The 24,583-nt window shown below is 38.5% G+C and overlaps 1 pseudogene; it reads left to right on the top strand.

Annotated features, from left to right (window-relative positions):
- The first annotated feature begins 6,562 nt into the window (after nt 1-6,562).
- On the top strand, nt 6,563-24,129 carry LOC142609134 (cytochrome P450 CYP94D108-like; annotated as a pseudogene).
- Nucleotides 24,130-24,583: the final 454 nt, after the last annotated feature.

The raw sequence follows: 24,583 nt of genomic DNA, 5'->3' as shown, positions 1-24,583 counted from the left end.
AAATGGTTAAATTGTCAATTTATAAAAAATACAATTTCCTTTAAGCTTGGGAATCTGAATTCTCACCTGTTTTAAAGAAAATTCACATTTCTACTGAGAAGGGTTTAAGAGAAGAATCTAGATTCTCCTAGTATCTGATTCTCTAGCGTGATTTGTAACCAAACATGGGAATTTTTAAACATTCCTGAGAATCCTAAAACATTACCCCGTATCAAATGCCACATCAGAGTATTAACATAACCTTTTCCTTCATAAATCTTTGTGAAGCATTTTATCAATTAGGCACATTTTTTGTAAAGCTTAAGCTGGCATGAATTAAATTAAGTTCTTAAGCATGGCTTGTTTATCGTGGGTGAGCCTCAACATCTTGATAGTCAAGTAAACTAAAAAATAGATGGAGGGATTAGAGTCAAACATTTAATCCTATTTTTGAAATTTCAGGGATCGAAGTCAAACATTTTAAAATTGAGGACAAAAATACAATTTATCCTATTTTTGATTAATTTTTTTTGCTTATATTAGTTAAAACAAATTACAACTCAGTTTTCTATTAAAAGAATAAGACAATCCAATACTAAACAAACTCTAATTATATTACGTTTGGTGCTTTCTAACAAGTTACACATTTTAAATATTTTATTTAAAATTTTTTTTTTTTTGAGGGGGTATATATATATATATATGATGGATAAGTGACTAGTTAGAGTTTTATACAATGAGTCTTTTTTTTTTTTGGTTGTCTTTTGTTTGGTTGAATAAAGGGCTCAAAGTTTAAAAAAAAAGGGTGAATTGCAAAGTACACCCCTGACGTTTGGGGGTGATTGTATTTTACACCCCAACGTTTGGTCCCGTTAGCAAATCACCCCTCAGTTAGTTTCTAGTGTTAACTGCCATGTCATCTTGCTAACATGTTTTTTTTGTTTTTTTTTGTTTTGCCAAATAAGCTCAAAACGACACTGTTTCAATAGAAATGAAGTGGTGACCTGGCAATTGCTAAACGACGCCGTTTTGCCCAAAGAGAAAACAAACAAAATTTTGTTACGACACTATTCTAAACTCAAAATCCTAAAACTAAACCCACGAACCCAGCCCTTAGCTCCCTAGCCCTTATGAACTCAGACCACCGCATCGGCTCTGCAACCAGCTCTTGCATCGTGACTGCAGGCGTGAGTAAGTTCATCGAAGGCTCCAGGTCAGCTCTATGGCTCTCTTTCTCTTCTCTCTCTTTTGTTGTTTGGGTTTGTTGAGGTTTTTGTTCAGTTTTTTTTGTTTGGGATTTTGTTGCTGGATGCATAGAATGTTTGGGGTTTTTGTTAAATTTTTTGGGTGATGGATTTGTTGCTAGAACTCTTTATGTGTGTGTAACTCATTTACTTTGCTATTGGAACTTTGTGGTGGGGTTTGTTGTCTATGGTTTATGATATATTTGGTTGTGTTTTGTCTAGAAGTGGTTACTTTATTGATATATAATTTTGGTGGGTCAACCTGTGATGATAAGCTGTGTATTGAATGGTGTAAAATAATGCACATTTTTACTTGGTAAACTGACTAAGTGGAATGGTTGTGGTCCAACTGAGTGGTCCATGTGTTCTGCTTTATAGCTCTTGTCTACATATAGTATTATATTTATTTTAATAATGGTTTATGTCCATTGAAAGAAGATGGTGATGTTAGTAATGTGTTAATTAAATGTTATACTATAGTAATGTCTCCTATATACATGTGTGTGAATTATATTTTATTAATTTATTAATTAAATGTAATATTTTAGTAATGCATTTATACATGTGTGCAGGGCTTTGAATATGAATCAACCATTTGATATGTCTATACATCATGGAGGGGTATTCTTTACACATAGTGATACACATGTTGAATATGCTAGAGGGACTGAATCAAGGGTCTCAAATGTTGATCTTGACACTTTTTTTGTTTTTGATATGCCTAAGTATGCCAAAGATCTTGGTATTATGAATGTAGAAGAATTTTTTTACCGAATTCCTCATATGGAACTTCATAATGGCCTATTTCCATTGAAAAAAGATGATGATGTTAGAGCTGTATGTGACTGGTTAGAATTTGCACCTGAAAGGTTAGTACACATATATGTGGAGCATGTTGAACAAGCTGTTAAGGAAAAAGTTGATGAGGATCAAGGTAATGAAGGTGATGATTAGCATGAATTTCATAAAGAAGTTGATGAAAGAGTTGGAGTAGATGACAATTTTTTTGATGAGGACTATGCTGATTTGGTAGGTGACAGTGAATTTGATAGATATGAAAGACCATCCTCCCCCATTGACCCATCAACTTACATTGCTCCATCCATTCACATTGTCCAAACCACTGCCTATGACCAATCAAACGTAAACCCTTATTAGTAGAACACATCAAATTGGGTGCCCACTTGCTTTAGTGATGAGGAGCATAATATAAAAAGTGGAGAAAGTGATTATGGGCACTCTGACGTTTTGTGCACACCTGTCAACTCTGAGGATGATGAAGAGCACCCCAAGTACATTAAATTTAGAGCTGAGGTAGATATGCCCGACCCTGTTTTTGAGAAAGAGATGTTGTTTAGTGACCACAAGGAGTTCAAGAGGGTTGTGCAGTCTTATAGAATCAAGCACAAATATCCATTGTTAATTGTTAAGAATGAGTCTCGAAAGGTGAGTTACAAATGTGAGAATTGTGAGTGGTATGTTTATGCTTCATGGGACCGTGAAGAAAACTCTTTGCTTGTGAAACCCCATCGAGAAAAACATACATGTTCTAGGGCTTTTCATAGTAGGATGGTTTTTGCAAGTTGGATTGTAGTTGCATGGCTAGAGGTGTTTAGAGGGAGACCCAACATCAAAAGTGTTGAGATAAAGGAAGGTATAAAAAATCAGTTTCAAGTAGACATTTCCCTAGACAAAGCCTTTAGGGCTAGGCAGATTGCATTGGAAATGCTTAAAGGAAGGTTTGCCTATCAGTTTGAAAGAGCTAGAGATTATTCTGAAGAGTTGAGAGTTTCTAATTCGGGCACAACAACCAAAATTAATTTACACACACCCACACTGCACTTCAAGAGAATGTATGTGTGCCTAGCTGTTTGTAGAACTGGATTTCTGGAGGAATGTAGGCCAATTATTAGTCTTGACGCTTGTCATTTAAGAGGGTTTTTGAAGGGACAAATATTAGCAGTTGTTGGGATTGATGGGAATGATGGGATGTACCCAATAGCATTTGTTGTTTGTGAGGGTGAGACCAAGGACAGTTGGTCATGGTTTCTGGAGTTGTTGTTAGCTGATATTGGTCCTGTGAGGGAATGTGGTTGGTCATGTTATAGCTTCTTTCCATAAGTTTATATGTATTCTATTTTAAACGTTGTTTATATCTTATAAAACTGAAGTAGGAACTATATTAGTAATTAAATTCTTTATCCCATGTTTTGTGTTTCATTTTAAACATTGCTTAGAGCATCCTTTGTCTCAATCTTTCTGTCCCAATTCATGTACCACCGGTGAGCTAATGACATGCATCTCTCTCTCTCTCTCTCTTGAGCTGCCTCACATCAGTTCTCTTTCGTTCACTAACCTTCCTTCAAACGTTAACGTTTTGCACGTGGCTCATCTTTTCACTCTTTTTTTTTTTTTTAAGTTCAACTTGGTAAACAGGTGGGTTAGGTTTGGGTCAATCAAGTAACAGGTTAGATATGGGTTTGGATAAAAAAAAAGGGTCATTTTAAGTGGATTAGAAACAGGGTAGGTCAATCAAGTTGCAGGGTCAGATCAGGTCGGGTCTACCCGTATTTTTTCACATGAATTTTTTTTTTAAGAAAAGAAAATGCATTTGTCATTTGGAAAGTTATGTAGAAAATTACTTAATATAAAATGCATTACTTTGAATTCAACATTCATATCAAGAAGGAGCTTAGCTAAACAAATTAATACTTTTTTAATAATTTAAAAATTATACAAATCCTGACGTTACTAACCAAAATAAAATAACACAAAAAATAATTAAAACAACCACACAAGTTTCAATTCCATAGCTTTTTTAATAGTATGGCAGAGTAAATGAACAACTGATTGGTACGACAATTAGCCCATTCCTCTACTACTCCAGATAAGAAAAGACTATCACTTTATGTAAGAAGAGAAATCAAGCAAATTGTTGAAAACAAAATAGTGAGATAGTTGTCTAATTGGAAATAGTCAAAAGAACCTAAGTGAGAATGTTGACATTGTAATTTGTAACTGACAAGTGGTAGAATTAGATGTCGAAAATTAAGGCAATCGAAGAAGAGTTGTCAACATTTCAGCCAAGGTGAAGAAGAGCCGGCAACAAAGGAGGAATTGTAAGAATGAAGCTGCCACTACAAGCCATTAACCATTGACACACGGGACTTGTGTGAAGAGGATAAACTGATTTGACCTTCTAGAGCTGTTCAAGCATTCTAGAATTATATTTTCATTCTTTCTCAAAAAAAAGAAAAAAAGAAAAAGGAATTATATTTTCATTTTGTGTGACGTGACGTGAGGCAGCTTAGAAAAAAAGGGCTTAAATGCAATGTTGGTCCTTATATTTTAATCCTATCTTTATTTTGGTTCTTACTTTTTTTATTTTTTCCCTTTTAGTTTTCAAAATGAAAAATGCATTCTATTTTAGTCCTTATTATCATCTCCTTAACGGAAAATAGTCTATATGGTAGACGAAGTGCACAGTTGGCACACAAAATGCCTACAAGGTTATTAAAATAATAATAAAATTTTTATTTAACATTTAAATAATGCTACATATTAAAAAAAGCCATTTCAGAAAAACAATTAAAACAAAATTCTAAACTTATGATTTTTTAAATAAAATAAAATAATTTTTCCTTTTCTTTTCATTATTTTTTTTGGAAGAACATGCACCAGAACATGAAAGTTCATGTTCTTCCTTTAATATCATGTTTAGTTGCCTAGAAAAATTTAATTTTTCAGTTTTAAAGATTGAGAAAAATTTTTGTAGTAAATTTCTCAACTTTTCTTATACATTTTTGGCAACCAAACACAACATCAGTTGAAAACCCATCGTTATTGTTATTTTCCTGTATCTCCCTCTCTCTCATCTCATACTCTCTCTTTTAGCTAAAAACCAAAATTCATCCCCAAACTCTCTCTCATCTCTAACTCTCTCAGGCTCTTAGCTGAAAACCTGAAATCTGTTCTCTCTCTTAGATCGGTGGGTCTCTCTCTCTCTCTCTCTCTCAACTCGGTGGTGGAGATTGCGGTGAAGGTAGGTGGTAGAATTGAGATAGGCACCCATTTTCATATAGATCTAGATCAAGATTCTCAAGGTCCTTGCTTTTGAGGAAGCTAGAGTTCCTCCAATGGAATTTTTTTTTTTTTTTGGTTCTATATTGAGAAAGTAAAAGAATCGATAGAGTAATTGTTGGAGGCCTTTGTGTTTTGTAATCTTAGATCTTTGGTTTTGGTTTTAGTTTCATTTGGGTTTGGCTTTCAGTTTCTTGTGGGTTTGTTTGAACTGGGAAATTTTAACAAGCAGTTGGGTTTGAAGTGATTTGGATCTAATGATCTTTGTTTTTTTCAAATTTTTCTAGGTTTGAAAATTTTGGGTTTCTTTTTTGGGTTTGATATATATGGAGGGTTTTATTTTTCATTTTTTTGGGTTCATGTGATGTTATGGGTTTGCTGGAGATTGATTGATGGGTTTGGTTTTGTGTTCTTTCCGTTTTGAATCTTTGAAGGTCTTTTTATTTTGTAGATCTGTGCCCTTTGATTTTATGTGTTCCATGTTGGGTCTGTTCTTGATTTTTTATTTTTTTTTTCTAATTTCTTAGGCATGCAAATGTATTATTTGAGGAAGAACATGAAGACATGTTCTTCATGATGACTGGGAAGAATATAATGTAAAGAAAAAAGTTTTAATTTAATTATTTTATTTTATTTTATTTTATATAAAAATCAGAAGTTTAAAATTTTATGTTTTTATTGTTTTATTTGATGTGGATTTTTTTTAAAAATGAAAATGCTGACATGGAATTATTTTTAATATTATTATAGAGGCCATGTTAGCAATTAGTGTGCTTGTAGTGTAGTCTATTTGTCACCTAAGCATTTTTCATTAGTAAGATGACAGTAGAGACCAAAATGGAATGCGTCTTTCATTTCAATTTTGGTTCCATTTTAGGGACTAAAGGTGGCAAAATAAAAAAGTAAAGACCAAAATAGAAATATGATCAAAATGTAGGGACTAAAATTGCATTTAAGCCAAAAAAAGAAAAAAGGAAAAAAAAAAGACTTGTGTCATTACTTCACCGCTTGTACATGAATTGAGATAGGAATAGCGAGATAGAGGATGCACGTAGTGTTGCTTATATTATTACCTAAATTTATAAAACCCAAGTAGGACTATATTAGGAATATAAATTCCTTATCCCACTTTTTATGTTCCATTGCTAAACGTTGCTTATATTAGTATGTAACCTTATAAAACCCAAGTCTTCCTTATATACTCCATGAATTTCTATCACTTTAAATCTTATCTCTTTGGAAGCTCTTTGTCTCTTCCAATGTCTATGGAGCTCTTCTCTATCCAAACGTTCCTCTTCTTCTTTGTTCTTTCTATATATCTCTACTTTCGCTTTAACACTTCCACAAAAAAACCCATAAAAAAACCAGGAATCAAAATTTACCCTCTTGTTGGAATTTTACCTGAGTTCTTGAAAAATAGGCACCGTTCCCTTGACTGGTTCACTGAAAATCTGAGAGATTGCCCAACAAATAGTGATGTATATTGGAGACCAGGCAAAGGTTATACCTTCATGACAGCCAATCCATCTGACCTCGAACATGTGCTAAAGACCAACTTTGGAAACTACCCAAAAGGCAATCATTTCACACCTGTTCTCAAAGACTTTCTTGGCCATGGAATCTTTAACTCCGATGGTGAACTCTGGAAGCTCCAAAAAAATAACAGCTAGCCATGAATTCAACACCAAATCTCTCCGAAACTTTGTCATGGAAAACGTCACCATTGAGATCAATACCAGATTGCTTCCCATTTTAACAAAGGCCTAAAAAACACAACAAGTCTTGGACTTACAAGACATATTGGAGTGTTTTGCTTTTGATAATATATGTAAATTAGCTTTCAACGTCGACCCAAGTTGTCTCAGCGTTGGTGGAACTGGTGCTTTTGAGTTTATGCGGGCTTTCGAAGAAGCTACAAAAATTTCCTCTTACATATTCATGTATGCGTTTCGATTTATGGTAATTGATAATGTAGAAAAAATCACCAGTAAGCTGCAAGCACTCCCAAATCGAAACAACACCTAGACTTAGTCGTAAAGTAAGAACCCTATTCTAGAATTAATGGAACCAATGACTAATATGCTATATCTATCCGTCCTCTGTAGATCCGAGCTCCCTGACTGTTGACAATCAATCCGTCATCCCCATGTCGTCACATCCACCATGTAGACCCGTTGTGCTCATTTTATTCCTTTTCAGTTGCCCCCTCATTCCTTGAGACCGTCAACTTTCCACGTCAGTTTCAAGGAATGACGGTTAATTTTGATACTTGACAGGTGTGTATTGACGGACAGGCTGGAACGGTACCATAACTGCGCCAGGGACACGTGGTGGTACTTTACTGGTTGTTTGTTGGAATCAATGCGCCCCTTCGTTTACCGGGCCATTCCCTCTATATATATTGTCCACCGTTTTCATTTTTACACTTTGGAAAATCTTCTGCTGATCAGAGCGCAACCGTCCACATTGTGTGATCTGTCGCCTCTAGAAGTTGAGATTCAGCGTTCTCTTAGCTTGTCCGTCGCATTTCCTTGCCGTCCACCTGTGAGTACCTTCTTTACTTAGTTTTTGTTCTTTATTTTGCATGTTGGTCTGTCGTCGGTACAGATCTAGAGTCTTAGGTTTCCTTTACCGGTCATCTGTAGGTGTCAGATGTCTAGTGAGGCGTCAAGTAGTCAGTCTTATGTCCGCAAGGGAGCGGGCATAAAGAGGTGTTCCCGTCAGGTCAAGCAAACCAAGACACCTCCAGCGAGGAGAGGGAACCGTCAGCCAGCTCTCCTTCCCATGTGGAAGATGAAGGGCAAGATGAGGATGGGTCAGAGTATGACTCGAACGACGACCTAAATGGTATAGATCCACCGATCCAATCCGTCATAGGTCCTAATGGTTTCAGAGAATTCGTCCTGCTCCCCTTGTGGACGGTGAATGACTTCGTTTCCTCCATCAAGCCAGTGCACTTCAATACACTAAGGCAAAAGTACCAAATACCTGACACCATACCTATCCGTCTTCCCTTTAAGTCAGAGAAATGTTATTACGACGATCTTGAAGACGTCGAGGTTTACGAGTAGATGCTAAAAGCTGGCCTGTGTTTTCCTCTAAGTGCCTTACACCGTCGTCTTCTTCAATACCTGGGATTGGCCATCACTCAAATCTCACCAAATGCTTGGAGGGTTTTCCTGAGCGTTGAAGTCTTGTACGGTGTAATGTCTGATGGGGCGAGACGGTTAACAGTGGAAGAGTTCTTTCATTGTTACCGTCTATCTAAGATTACCAAGTCGAAGGGCATGTATAGCTTTATGCCGAGGAGTCCGGTGCTTAGGCTAGTGTCTGAGACCCCAGACTCCAATCGCAACTAGAAGGGTCGATACTTCTTCCTTCGGGGAGATAACTGGATGAGTCGTCCGGGTGACGATGACCACATGCCAGTAGATAAAACTTGGGGGATAATGCCCCCGTCCGGTATGAGCCCGTCTTATTTTTAACCGTTCACCCCTTCTTTTTATGGAATTATTCTTAGCGTTTTTTTTAAATTTATTTTATTTTTTTAGCGAGGGACCGTCCACCTATTACAACAGAGCAGTTTGGCTTTTTGGAGAAAATCTTTCAAAAAACTAAGTTGTCGGAGAGGACTTGGATAAAGCTCGTCACCTTAGACACGCTGCACTGGTATTGTGACGGTCCTGAACCTACAAATGTAGCCCGTCGATACGACGCAGGAGTACGCAAACGTAAGTTTTTTAATCCTTCCGTCGTTATTTTACTTATACTACTTTTAACCGTCTTCTTTTGTAGAATTGGACAATGCAAGGAGAAGGGCCATTATCAAACAGTAGGCAGCCAAGAAAAAACAAGGAGGTGATCTTCCCCTAAGACGGGTCCGTCTCTCCCAACTACAAAGAGACCTTCCACTGAAAAGTGGGACCGTCACAGTAAAAAACAGGAGCTGGTGGCGGGATTACCTGTCGGTCAAGGGTCCGGCGTGGTAAGTTTGCCTCCCAAGCTGGGAATAGGCAAGGGTAAGGGTCTGATGACCAATCCTGACCCCGTCAAGGAAAAACCACCCTTCCTGCTTCGAGAAGATCCCCAGTATGCTCTCCGTCGAATCGGATCTATAATCACGGAGGAAGACTATAAAGATCTCGGAAACCATGCTACTGAAGCTATGGGGGAAACATGTTTGTTCAGCTTAACTCAGGTTGTTACCCGTCATATATTTGCTCCGTCTTGTTCCTTTATACTTTGAACTAACTTATTGATATTGGTGCAGGGGGTCCTTATGGCCAAAGGCTTGATGGACCATTGTCTTGCCCAAGAGAGATTGAGCGGGTTCGTGCAAAGGCAAAGGCGACGGCGGAGGAACTGGACGAATTAAAACTTTGGAGGGTTCGTCATGAGGAAAAATTGAAAATATCAGAGCAGGCTCGTGAGAACTTGGAGAAAGAGGTAGAGTTGTTGAGGGAGACGGTAAAAGCTAACGACGACAACATTCGTCAAGCAAAAGTTGAAGCTGTTAGGGAATACCGCGACTCCGACTCCCTTCTGGCCGAGCTTGGCTCCTCCTTTAGTGACGGGTTTGACGATTGTCTCCGTCAGGTGAAGGCCTCATTTCCTGACCTGAACCTGGCTCACATCAATATCAACTCCGAGGCCCAGACCCCTGCTCGCCCCGTCTACTCTGAAGGGACGGAGGAGCTTTTTGGCGAAGGTCCTGGTGATGACGGGGTCACAAAAGCTGATGAAAAAGAAACCGTCGAAGCCGACACCCGCCAGTTGTTGCCAAAAGGTCCTGAGGCCAACGAAGATACCGTCGTAGTTCAGGATTGATGTATATTTTGTAGTGAACAAAAACAATTTATCTGGTTTCAACCGTTGTCTTTTGTTAACTTTGTTTTGGTAATATGTATGGCCGTCTCTTTTTATAATCTTGTTGGTTTTTTTATTTTTCATCACGCAATCCGTTCATTATGTGGACTTACTATATTTTTATATTTCTTGGATGACCCGTCCACATGGTGGACTTGATGCATTTTCATCCTTTTGGATGATCTGTCCACTGTGTGGACTATATGTATATTTCATCCTTCTTGTATGATCCGTCCACTTTGTGGACTTGATATTCAGTCATCCTTTTTGGATGATCCGTCTAGTGTGTGGACTTAACATATTTTCATCCTTTTTGGATGATCTGTCCACTATGTGGACTTGATATTCTGTCATCCTTCTTGGATGACCCGTCCACTATGTGGACTTAACATATTTTCATCCTTTTTTGGATGATCCGTCTACTATGTGGACTTGATAATCTTTCACCCTTCTTGGATGACCCGTCCACTATATGGACTTAACATATTTTCATCCTTTTTGGATGATCCGTCCACTATGTGGACTTGATAATCTTTCACCCTTTTTGGATGACCCGTCCACTATGTGGACTTAACATATTTTCATCCTTTTTGGATGGTCCATCTACTATGTGGACTTGATATTCTGTCATCCTTCTTGGATGACCCGTCCACTATGTGGACTTAACATATTTTCATTCTGTTTGGATGATCCGTCTACTATGTGGACTTGATAATCTTTCACCCTTTTTGGATGACCTGTCCACTATGTGGACTTAACATATTTTCATCCTTTTTGGATGATCCATCCACTATGTGGACTTGATATTCTGTCATCCTTCTTGGATGGCCCGTCCACTATGTGGACTTAACATATTTTCATCATTTTTGGATGATCCGTCCACTATGTGGACTTGATAATCTTTCACCCTTTTTGGATGACTCGTCCACTATGTGGACTTAACATATTTTCATCATTTTTGGATGATCCGTCCACTATGTGGACTTGATAATCTTTCACCCTTCTTGGATGACCCGTCCACTATGTGGACTTAACGTATGTTCATCCTTTTTTGGATGATCTGTCCACTGGGTGGACTTGGTAGATTTTGAGCAAAACATATTCTATATGCTCTGAATAAAACTCCTCTTATTATAACGGACTAGTAGACTATATTGTTCATAGAAAATAAAAAAAACTTTGTCTTTAGGAAGTAAAAATTATGACTAAAAAATAAACTAGAAATGAGGAGGTAAACGTTACTGTTGTCTTTGCCCTTTGTCTACTGGTAGTATTTTTTCAGGTGCTCCGTGTTTCATGGATGACTCAGCTTTCTTCCATCTAGTGTCTCTAAGTAGGGGTGGCAATTCGTGTTCGCGTGTCGGGTTCGTGTCGGGTTAGGATGTGAGTAGTATGTTATATGGGTCAACCCGAACACGACCTGTTTAGTAAACGGGTCAGGATTTCTCAACCCTAACACGACCTGTTTATTAAACAGGTAACCCGACACGACACGTTTAACCCGTTTAATTAGTAAGTCAAGTTAAGATCGACACAAATAACTTGTTAATAACCTGTTTGATTATGACCCAAACAACCTGTTTAATTAAACTTAACCCGAATAACCTGCTATCAACTCCCATGTATCTAAATTTATAATTCAACCATAAATCAAGTAATAAAAATTCAAATAATAACAATAGCAAATAATTCTCTAATTCCTTCAAATTAAAATTACTAGTCCAAAAGGTTCCAACCCCCATACAATCAAATTCAAATTCAATAATATGTCAATGTTCCATAATAAAAAGCCAAGATTATTACATAGCATCCAAGTGCCATCTCAAAAACTAAAAGACAAACCAAAATAATTACATGGCAGATCAATATTTCCATGATGGCAAAAAAATCCAAGTCCAACCATCCAAGTGCCACATCAAAAAGTAAAAAACATCACTGATTAAGAAACTGGATTAGAAGAGATTGAGGGTCCCATTGAAGAGGTGTCTTCTATGTGCTCATCCTTATTGATATTCATGGTCATTATATCTTCAGTGAGCTCTTCCAACTCTGATTGTACAAGTTCTACATCAAAAAATTTAATGAAACATTAAAAACTCATCACAGCATTATAAATAAGAAATTTAGAAACTGTGGGTAATCAAGCAATTCAATCAATTAAGTAAATAATAGTAATTCACATAGTAGTAATTAGTAGTAATGAACTTGGATAAATGTGGATAAAAATACAATTGTACCTAGACAAATTTAAGTTTTAAAAAATAATACATATCAACTCTGCATTAAGCAGAACTTAAGCTGTGAGTTTTTAAAGCTAAAAAGAGCTTTACAAGGAAATATTGAAATTTGAAACTTTTAGAAAAGCTCCATAAAAATTCAGAGTTCGTATTTTATAAATTAATAGCTATAAAACACTAATTTCACAGGTAAAGTTTTAGTTTCTACCCCAATGTCATAAAGAGAAAAGGAGAAGAAATTTCATGATCCTACATAGATATTGATAGCTAAGTTGGACAATGAAAGATAGGATAATACATCATAGATATTGTCTACTATACCAAGTCTGCCAAATAACATCTATAAACCATTATATTTTGTCCATAGAGTAACGTTTTTGCCATTTAAAGTTGACATAATATGGGAAATCTGACATATATGAAATCTAACATATATATTATTTTCTTTTTAAAAAATCATCATAAAACTTATAACTCATTCAGCCAACATGTAAATAAAAAATACATTACCTATATCTGCATATAACCAATCTCTGCTACAAACTAATGCCTCCACAACATCAGGTTTAAGTGCACTCCTGAATTGATCAATGACTCGTCCCCCAACACTAAAAGTGGATTCTGAAGCAACTGTAGAAATAGGAATGCTCAAAACATCACGAGCCATAGCAGCAAGTTCTGGATACCGAAATTCATTTCCTTTCCAAAAAGCAAGAATGTCTAATTTTGCATTCCTATCTACTCTTGGTTCATCCAAGTAGAGCTCCAATTGAGTTTTGTGCCTGCCTACCCATATCCATACTATGAAAAGAATCAAATTCCTACATATAAAAACAGCATAATAGATATTAATTTAGGCAGAATGTAAATAACATAATATAAATAAACAAATAAGAAAAAAAACATACTTGCATCATAAAAAAAGATCCCTCATTAGCATATTGTTCTTCAGTTTCTTGAGTAGCTTGACCAGCCATTTCAGAAGACATTGAAGGTGCAGAAACATTACTCACATATTCCCCAAACAAAGCAAATAATTTTTCACGAACCTTCACATATTGGAGTGAACTAGCATACCCATAAAGCTTCTGATAGCACCAATCAACAAAAGGCAGCTTATACCTAGGGTCCAAGACCACTGCTATGGCCAACACAACACTAAATTCTATCCAATACTTCTCAAATTTCACAAGCATTTGATCTGCCATTTTTCTCATATACTCATCCTCACTATCACTTTCTTTCTTCAAGGTAAAATAAACAATGAAAACTTGTGGAAAATATAAGTTAGCTGTGGGATATTTTGTGCCAGAAAAGACCAATGTCGCATCATAAAAAACAGCCAAAAACTTTTTAATTTTTTCTGCCTTTTCCCACTCACCACCAGTAGGACAGTGCTTAAAATTGTAATCAGTTAACTCTAGGTGTTGAAAAGCACGTCGATAAGAGAGAGCACTTTGAAGCATTAAAAATGTTGAATTCCATCTAGTAGGCACATCTTGCCTTAAACCTTTCTTACCATCCAAATCCATTTGCTTAACAGATTCATAAAAACTTTTTTTCCTCCCTTGTGAGCCTCTTACATACTTAATACTTTCACGAATTTTTTGAACAACAACATCAATTTCTTTCAAACCATCTTGTACAACCAAATTGAGAATATGAGCACAACAACGAATATGAAAAAATTCACCATTACAAACAAGTGCTTTCTTATTTTTCAATTGAGTTCTAAGCATGTCAACAGAAATATCATTGGAAGAAGCATTGTCCAACGTCACACAAAAAATCTTATTCTCAATGCCCCACATAGATAGCAATTTATAGACTTTTTCAAACAAAGATACACCATTATGTGGTGGTGGCATAAAGCAAAAGTTCAACACTTTTTTCTGTAAGACCCAATTAGCATCAATAAAATGAGCTGTAACACACATATAACCATCAGTTGCTATAGAAGTCCACAAATCAGATGTCAAACAAACTCTACCAGGAATAGATGCCAACACAGATTTCATCCTTTCTTTTTCCCTCTTATACATCTTAACCATATCATTCTTAGCAGTATTTCTAGAGATATTAGGGACATCAACACACAAGTAGGAAAATACTGCCCGTATACCAACATACTCAACAAACTTGAAAGGCAATTCATGCATTGTAATTGCAGCACATAACAACTCCCTAAATTTTGCAGGATCAAATTTAGGTGAACTTACAGACATTGCATTTTGGCCAAGTATAAGTTGCCCAACATCCGTTGTGTCTTTTCTTGGACATACCTTCAAATGACGCTTCAAATTTCCAGTACCATATGCTCCGGTAGCAATATATTCCTTTCCACACTTCTTGCATTTGCATGTAGGCTTTTCTTCATCTTTTGTGGGAAGCATCTGAAAGAAACGCCAAACGGTTGAAGTCCTCTTCCTTTTCTTGTCTTCGTTGTTTGTCTTATTCTTAGACTTTGTCTTAGCCTTCTTTGGTGGAGGAAGTTCAGCCACTTCATCAAGTTCATCTTCCAAGTCAAGGTCTTCTCTTTCATACTCAATGTCAATAGGAATCAGGTCATCACTTTCCATCTAGACCAATTTAAAGAAAAATTATTGATCAGAAATTTAGTAATTCTAAGATGACAAAAACAAATAAACTTGAAAAGAAATCATAAAGAACAACAAATAAATTTAAATCAACAAAAAATAAACATATCTACTTTTTTTTTTTTTATATCAGTAAAAAAGATCTCCTATTATGCACTAAAAATCAACAATATAGTGATTACTAGTATACTAAACAGTGAACAAGAGTGACAAATATTTTTCTGCACAGTGGTGTTTTCTGCACATTATTATTTTTCTGCGGTGTAGTTTTTCTGTACATTAGTGTTTTTCTGCACAATGTTATTTTTCTGCAGTGTTTTTCTGCACACTGCACAGTATTATTTTTCTGCTGTGTTTGTTTTCTGCTGTATTTATTTTTCCTGCTGTGTTTGTTTTCTGCTGTATTTATTTTTCTGCAAAATAAATCTGGTTTTCCCCTATTTTTATGTTACGTGTACTGTTTATCATATAGTATCTAATAAAATTTCTAGCTTTTATCTCAAAAAAATAACAAAACAATCAACATGATAGTGATTAACAAAATAAACGAGAGGATCTACAATTATTTTATTTTAAGATGATAGATACAAAGAAACTCGAAAAGAAATCATAGAGCAAGACCTAGTTATTTTAAAATCAACAAAAAATAAACATATCTACTTTTTTTTTTATATCAGTAAAAAAGATCTCTTATTATGCACTAAAAATCAACAATATAGTGATTACTAGTATACTAAACAGTGAACAAGAGTGACATATTTTTCTGCACAGTGGTGTTTTCTGCACAGTGGTGGTTTCTGCACATTATTATTTTTCTGCGGTGTAGTTTTTCTGTACTTTGGTGTTTTTCTGCACAACGTTATTTTTCTGCAATGTTTTTCTGCACACTGCACAGTATTATTTTTCTGCTGTGTTTGTTTTCTGCTGTATTTATTTTTCTGCAAAATAAATCTGGTTTTCCCCTATTTTTATGTTACATGTACTGTTTATCATATAGTATCTAATAAAATTTCTACCTTTTAGCTCAAAAAAATAACAAAACAACCAACATGATAGTGATTAACAAAATAAACGAGAGGATCTACAATTATTTTATTTTAAGATGATAGATACAAAGAAACTCGAAAAAAATCATAGAGCAAGACCTAGTTATTTTAAAATCAACAAAAAGAATACAAACAAGTCTACTATTGGTACTAAACAATCAATCGTATTAAAATCCCTAAATCTAGGAAAAAGAAAAGCTTTTACTTTCATTCAAAAATTCACCATTCAATTGTATTACAATTTAATCTTTTTATGCTTCAAATTTGTTTGAATACCCTAAACAACAAAACTTTCATACAATTTATGCACCCAATTCATCTGAATATAATTCCAAGCATTTAATCATTCAAACACAAACCCAATCAACCCCAAAAACCTAATAATAACTAATCAAATTTAGCAATACCCAATCACTAACCACAAACACTGATAGATTTCATTACTGCTTCATAACCCAATATTCAAAAGCCCTTAAAAGCTTGTAATCAATTAAAGCATATGCAAATCGAAGCCCAAAAAAGCCCAAAATCAAAACCCTAACAAACACAATACACCTCCAATGAAAACGAAAATCAAAGTGCAACAACAAACACAAAAACGAAATGATTTTCAATCAAAATTGACTTACTTTAATCCAAAGATGTATGCTTCAAAATCGATTTGATCTTAGATCGCTGAACCGATCGGATTCGATTTGCAAAAATTTTCTCCTTTTTCCTAATCAGATTTTGGGAATGGAGTTAATTTTTTAGATTAACACAATAAACAACAAAATCTACAATTGAAAATTTCATAAGAACACAAAACAAAGAAAAAATATATAAGATAAATACCTTCCTAGGGATTTGGTGGTTGAAAGCTGAAGCAAAAAAACTGGAGAAGCTGTGAAGTCGTGAAGGAGAATAGAGAGCAGAGAGGGCAACCACGATTTTGAGGGGAAGAGATATTAGATGGGTTGGCTAGGGATTTGAGGGGAAGAGAGAGTAGAGTGTTGAGAGACATGAGGCGGCTAGGGTTTTGATTTTATAGTAGAGATTGTAAAATCTGTATCTGTAGGAGGGGCTGGAGTTTTGAGGAGAAGAAGGAGAGTCGCAGGAGACAGTAATGAATTTTGATGAAAACGAAGAGACACAAGCTTTAGCAGAGAGGCGTGAGGTCTGGTTTTGAGGAGGAGAATAAATCATAGTTCATAGCTAAGCTTATATACCTAGGGTTAAGGGTAAAATTGTAAAATTACCTTTATAAGCTAATCGGGTCCAACGGGTTAAACGGGTTCAATAGGTTGAACACGAACACGACCCGTTTAATAAACGGGTTAGTCGTGTCAACCCGAATTTGACCCGAACCCGTTTAGCCTCAACCCATGACCTGTTTATAAACGGGTTAACCGTGTCGGGTTCGCGGGTCGTGTCGGATTTTGCCACCCCTATCTCTAAGTAGTACGTTCCCTTCCTATGCCATGAAGTGATCCTGTATGGTCCTTCCCAGTTAGGACCCAGTTTCCCTTGGGAGGCGTCCTTTGAAGCGCCGAGTACTTTTCTTAAGACCAGATCTCCCACCTGGAAATCCCTGTGCCTAACCTTGGAGTTGTAATGCTTCGCCATCAGGTCTTGGTATCGCGCTAATCTCTGTGCAGCTGCGGCCCTGACTTCGTCCACAAGGTCGAGCTGTACACGCAAAGCTTCGTCATTCTTGCTCTTATCGTAGTTCTCCACACGGTAGCTTGTTAACCCTATCTCTGCCGGTATGAAAGCCTCATTACCATACGCCAATCAAAATGGTGTTTCCCCTGTCGGTGTTCTCGCCATTGTCCTGTACGCCCATAAAACACTTGGTAATTCGTTCGGCCATATGCCCTTTGCCCCCTCGAGCTGGATCTTGATAATCTTAAGCAAGGACTGGTTCGTGACTTCAACCTGTCCGTTGGCCTGCGTGTGGGCGGGCGACGAGTAGTGATTCTTGATCCCAAGCTGGGAACAAAAGTCTTTGAACGTGTCGTTGTCGAATTGTTTCCCGTTGTCCGAAACCAGCACCCTCGGAATTCCATATCTGCAAATAATACTTTTCCATACAAAACTACGGATATTCTTCTCCGTGATAGTGGCAAGAGCCTCTGCTTTCACCTATTTGGTGAAGTAGTCAATACCAACCACTAAGAACTTTAGCTGCCTCACTGCTGTCGGGAATGGACCCATGATGTCTAACCCCCACTGTGCAAACAGCCATGGGGCCGTCATAGGGGTAAGTTCTTCCGTTGGTTGTCTTATGAAATTGCCAAATCGTTGGCACTTGTCGCAAGCTCTAACATATGTGTGGGCATCCTTCTGCATTGTTGGCCAGTAGTATCCTGCTCGGAGTAGCTTGTGCACTAAGGACCTTGATCCAGAATGGTTTCCACAAACTCCTTCATGGACCTCCCTCATCATGTAGTTCGCTTCTTCGCGGCCGAGGCATCTTAGATATGGTCGGGAGAATCCTCTTTTGTATAGGACGTCTTTAAGCAAAATGAACCGGGCAGCTTTAACCTTCAACTTCCTTGCGTCCTCTTTGTTATCGGGTAGCTTGCCTTTCTTGAGATACACCACTATTGGAGCTGTCCAACAACACTCATTGCTTACCTCCTGCATGCTAATATCATCTAATAATGATGAGAGCTGGATGAAGGATAATACCTGTTTAGGGGTGATCATGGGTTCAGCCGAAGCTACTTTTGCGAGTCGGTCGGCTTCTTGGTTCTCCTCCCTTGGGATTTGAACCATCTTGGCTTGGAGGTTATTTGTTCGACCCTTCACTTCCTCAAGATACCTTTTCATCCTTTCATTCTTGCAGTCATAGCTCCCATTAACTTGACTGGTCACGATTTGAGAATCGGAGTAGACGACCACACTCTTAGCTCCTGCCGCTATTGCAAGGTCCAGTCCCGCTACCAAGGCCTCGTATTCCGCCTCGTTGTTGGTAGTAGCGAAGTCCAAACGGATCATGCATTCGATCTTGTCTCCTTCCAGGGTGTGGAGTACAACTCCAACACCTCCAGCATGTTTATTGGAAGATCCGTCTGTATGGACTCTCCATATGGGCGTCTCTTCTGCCCCCTGATCTTTAATGATAATGAATTCAGCAATGAAGTCTGCCAATATCTGTCCTTTCACGGCTGCCCGCGGTTGATATCAGATATCGAATTCACTCAGCTCGATTGCCCATAGCGTCATCCGTCCAGCAACTTCGGGACTACTCATTGCTCTTCGTAAGGGTTTATCTATGAGGACATTTATGGTATGCGTTTGAAAGTATGGTTTGAGTTTCCGAGCTGCGGTTACTAAAGCAAATGCAAGTTTTTCCATCTGAGGGTACCTCTCTTCTGCTCCTCTCAGTGCTCGGCTTATAAAGTACACGGGCTTTTGTACCTTTCCTTCTTCTCTAATGAGAGTTGCACTGACTGCGGCTGAGGAGACGGCAAGGTACAGGAACAATTCTTCCCCCGGCATAGATGGGCTGAGCAATGGCGGAGCGGAGTGATACACCTTTAACTCTTCAAATGCCTTTTGGCACTCATCTGTCCATTCAAATGATCTCTTTAGTGTGCGGAAGAATGGGAGGCATTTTTCCGTTGCTCCTGATACAAATCTATTCAAGGCTGCGATCTTGCCGGTCAAGCTTTGTACTTCCTTTATCGTCCTTGGAGGAGATAGTTCCATGATCGCCTTTACCTTCTCTGGGTTGACTTCAATGCCCCTCTAGGATACCATAAATCCCAAGAATTTTCTTGTGGTTACTCCGAACGCGCATTTGCTCAGATTCAGCTTCATTTGATATGACCGAAGAGTATCGAAAGTCTCCTGGAGGTCCCTCAGGTGTTCGGACTCCCGCACGCTTTTTACCAACATATTGCCTACGTAAACCTGCACGTTTCTGCCAATTTGGTGCGTGAACATCTTGTTCATCAATCTCTGATATGTAGCTCCTGCGTTTTTAAGCCCGAAAGGCATCACTTTGTAGCAAAAAAGCCCTTGACTTGTGATGAACGAGGTTTTCTCCTGATCAACCTTGTCCAATTTAATTTGGTTATAGCTGGAGAAGGCATCCATGAAGCTCAAGAGTTCATGTCTTGCGGTGGAGTCTACTAGGGTGTCAATACGTGGGAGTGGGTAACTATCCTTAAGGCAGGCCTTATTCAGATCTGTGAAGTCAACACACATTCTCCACTTCCCATTTGCCTTCTTGACCATTACTACATTTGCCAACCAATCAGGGTAGTACACCTCATGTATGAAGTTCGCTTCTTGTAGCTTCCGTACTTCTTCTGCTATGGCTCGATCACGTTCAAGGGCGAACACTCGTTTCTTTTGTCTGACAGGGGAGAAAGAGGGTGACATCTTCAACCTGTGAACTATGACCGACGGGTTTATTTCTGGCATGTTCTCGTGACTCTATGCAAAAATATCTTGGTTTTCTTTGAGGAATAATATGAGCGCTTGTCGGACTGTTTGGCTGGCCAAGGTGCCGATTCTTGTGGTCCGTTCGAGCCTAGAATCATCCAGGTGTACTTCTTCTAACTCTTCCACCGGTTCTGCCATCGTTCGCTGTTCCTCGACGCTCATTGCTTGTAGGTGGTCATCCCTTTCCATCATGGTGATGTAGCATTCCCGGGCAGCCACCTGATTTCCGCGCAGCTCTCCAACTTCGTATTCGGTGGGGAATTATACCAATAGATGGTAGGTTGAGGTGACAGCCTTCCATGCATTGAGAGTGGGCCGTCCAAGGATGGCGTTATAAGCAGAAGAGCAGTCGACCATAAGGAAAGCAACATCCTTGGTTACTTTCTGTGGGTAATCCCCGACCGTCACAGACAACGTGACGACTCCTAAAGGATAGACCCTTGTCCCTTCGAAGCCAACAAGGGGTGCATTCGTCAGGACTAGTCGTTCTCTACCAATCCCCATTTGCTGGAACGTGGGGTAGTAGAGGATATCCGCTGAGCTTCTGTTGTCCACCAAAACTCGATGCATGTTGTAGTCCCCTGCCCGTATGCTGACGACGAGTGCATCGTCATGTGGGTGGTGAAGGCGTCGCGCATCTTCTTCCGAAAACCCGATGCTAGGGTTATCTCGTCGCGTCACTTTCAGTGAGGAACCTATCGACTGGACGCTTTGAACCACTCGCAAATAGGTCTTTCTGGCCTTTTTGGACGACCCTGTAGAAGTAGTGCCCCTACAATCATCCGTATGTCTCCTATAGGTGGTCTGGGACGCTCGTTCTCCCGTCGGGGATTTTGTTCCTGGTGTTGATCTGTTCTATCCTTTCTCACAAACCTTTGCAACCTTCCTTGCCTAATGAGGGCTTCAATTTACTGTTTTAAGTCATAACAGTCCGCCGTATTGTGGCCATGATCACCATGAAAACGGCAGTATCTGTCTTTTGGCCTCTTGTTCGGATCTCCCTTCAGCTTGCTCGGAAACGTCAGGGTTTCTTCATCTTTGATTTGCATTAACACTTGGTCGGTTGGGGCTGTGAGAGGGGTGAAGTTCGTGAATCTTCCCGCGGGCGGTTTGGGTCATCGATCTTCCCGTCGCTCTCCGTTCTAGCCATCTTTCGTCCTTTGTCCGGCCGTGTATCTTCCTGCCTTTCCCTTTTTCTAGGTTTTTCCTCTCGGGCCAACAAGGCATCCTCTGCGATCATGTACTTCGTTGCTTTGTAAAACACTTCAGACATAGTCTTTGGGTCATTTTTATACAGAGAAAACAGGAACTTACCCTTCCACAGCCCGTTTGTGAATGTTGCTACAAGTATTTTGTCATCTACCTCGTCTATTGAGAAGGCTTCCTTGTTAAAGCGGGCTTCCTTGTTAAAGCGGGCTTCCTTGTTAAAGCGGGCTATGTATGTTCTTAGAGTCTCGTCTTCTCATTGCCTAATGTTCATCAGACACGTGGTAGACTTCTTATGATGGTGACTCCCGATAAAGTGTGATATGAACTGTGCGCCTAATTCCTTAAAAGTGTCGATGGAATTAGGCATTAGCCTACTGTACTAGTTCCTCGCAGGTCCTTTCAAGGTGGTGGGAAAAGCCCTACACATGATTTCATCCGGTACACCCTAAAGATGTATTAGGGTCTTGAAAGATTCCAAGTGATCTAATGGGTCCTTGGATCTGTCGTAATTCTCCACCTGAGGCATGCGGAATTTTGGGGGAAGGGGGCATGAACTTACGAGCGCTGTGAAAGGCGAATCTGTTCTATGGACTAAGTCATCCAGGTCGCTGGAGATTCGACCTTTGAGGGCGTTTATCATCACATCCATCTGTTCCCTCATCTCCTGCATCTCAGCTGTTATGTGAGTTGGTAAGGTGTCCGAGATGGATGGCCGGTTAGTGTCCTGCCGCTCCGATCTACTCGGAGCGTTGCTACCCTCAGACCCTTCCGCGTTCCTCCCATCCGCGCTAGCACCTTCCTGGTCTTCCTCTGGTGCGCTTGGGTGCACATTCCTTTGTTGCAGTTGCTTTTCTAGATCATGATTTTGCTTGGTTGGGCACTCAACCGCTGCCGCAAGCGTTTGGACTTGCCTTTCTAGAGCTGTGGCGTGCGGTTTATCGCCTTGATTATTGGTTGTTGCCATCGATCGAGTGAGTACCATGCAAATTTTTGTCTTAGGGATAGAACAAAGGCTAAATCTTCCCACAGATGGCGCCAACTGATGATGCCGAAAAAATCACCAGTAAGCTGCAAGCACTTCCAAATCGAAACAACACCTACAAAACGAAAAGAGAAGACCTAACAGAGAGCACCGGTGTGGTGCCGGCCAAAAACCCTCCGAAGGTCAAGTTAGAGTTTTTCACAACCCTGAAGTGCCAAAGTCGAATTAATAATGCGTATCTTGATTTATGAGGGTTTTAAGGTATTTATAGTAGTGTAGGGTTTTTACCTCCGTGCTTTGTTTATGAAGTCCTTTCCTTATAGAATTAGAACTCTTTCCTTTTACACACCTCCCAGAATTCTTTTCCTTGTAGGAGTCCCTTGATCAAGGCTTAAATGTGTGACGCAAGGATTCTTCTTATGCACGTTTCTGCGGAAATCAAGCAAAGCCATACCAGACTTAGACGTAAAGTGAGAACCCTATTCTAGAATTAATGGAACTAATGACTAATATGCTATATCTATCCGTCCTTGGTAGATCCGAGCTCCCTGACTGTTGACAATCAATCCGTCATCCCCGTGTCGTTACATCTACCACGTAGACCCGTCGTGCTCATTTTATTCCTCTTCAGTAATAGTAAAAAAGTTTCTAAATATTGGATCAGAGCGAAGGCTAAAAGAATAAGTCAAAATCGTCCATGAATTTGCAGATAATATTATACGATCTAGAATGGGCCAAAAAGTTGATAAGGAAAAAGACCTATTATCTCGTTTTATGTCAAACGAAGAAAATTCACTCGAATTCCTTAGAGATATTGTCATAAGCTTTATTCTAGCAGGACGTGACACAACCTCTTCCTCTTTGAGTTGGTTCTTTTGGCTCTTATCTTCGCATCCAAACGTGGAACAAAACATATTGAAAGAGCTTGAAACAATTCGAGTTCGTTATGGAAAAAAAATAGGTGAAACATATAGTTATGACGAGCTCCACGACATGCATTATCTACATGCAGCAATCTCAGAAGCACTACGACTTTACCCACCTGTACCGGCCAATAAGAAAACATGTTTAAATGATGATATAATGCCAGACGGAACTTTTGTTGGGAAGGGTTGGGAAGTGAGTTTTAACTTGTATGGAATGGGTAGGATGGAGAACATTTGGGGGAAGAATTGTTTTGAGTTTTTACCGGAAAGATGGATTGAGAATGGAGTGTGTAAGCAAGAGAGCCGGTTTAGGTTTCCAGCATTTCAAGCCGGGCCGAGAATCTGTCTTGGGAAAGATATGGCTTATAATCAAATGAAGTCCATTGCTGCGTCAGTGATTGAAAGTTTTGAGATGGAAGTGGAAAGTAGGGATAAGGTTCCTGAGTTTGTGTTGGCTTCGACTCTGAGGATGAAAAATGGATTACCTGTGAGGGTGAGGAAAAGATGTGTGGATGAGAATAATTGATGATGCTCATATCTTATGTCGCACTTTTTATATTCTATTTTAATTTCTATCAATCACAACTTGCTTTGTATTTATTTTGTATTCTGTCAATTACAACCTACCTTGTATTCATTTGACATTCCTTATAAAATAAGCTGGTATATAGCGATGTTCGTGGAATTATATTATATTATACATGAGAATTTTTATGTTCACAACATTTTCATAATACTTTTGCAACAAATACTAAGTAATAAATTATTATTGTTTCTAATTTGAATCTAACATTGAAATTACGTTTTTTCTTACTAGTAACGACCTATCATTTATGATTTGTTATAAAAGTGTTGTGAAAATATCATAAACATAGCATTTATCTGTTATAAATGTAGATACAAATATGTTTTAATAGAAATTTTTGTATTTTATCTGTGTTTACTATTATATGTATTCTAATTAGAATACTTTCTACATA

This window comes from Castanea sativa, chromosome 9 (assembly GCF_040712315.1).
Source record: "Castanea sativa cultivar Marrone di Chiusa Pesio chromosome 9, ASM4071231v1".
Lineage (NCBI taxonomy): Eukaryota > Viridiplantae > Streptophyta > Magnoliopsida > Fagales > Fagaceae > Castanea > Castanea sativa.
This window is presented reverse-complemented; position numbering and strand designations above follow the sequence as displayed.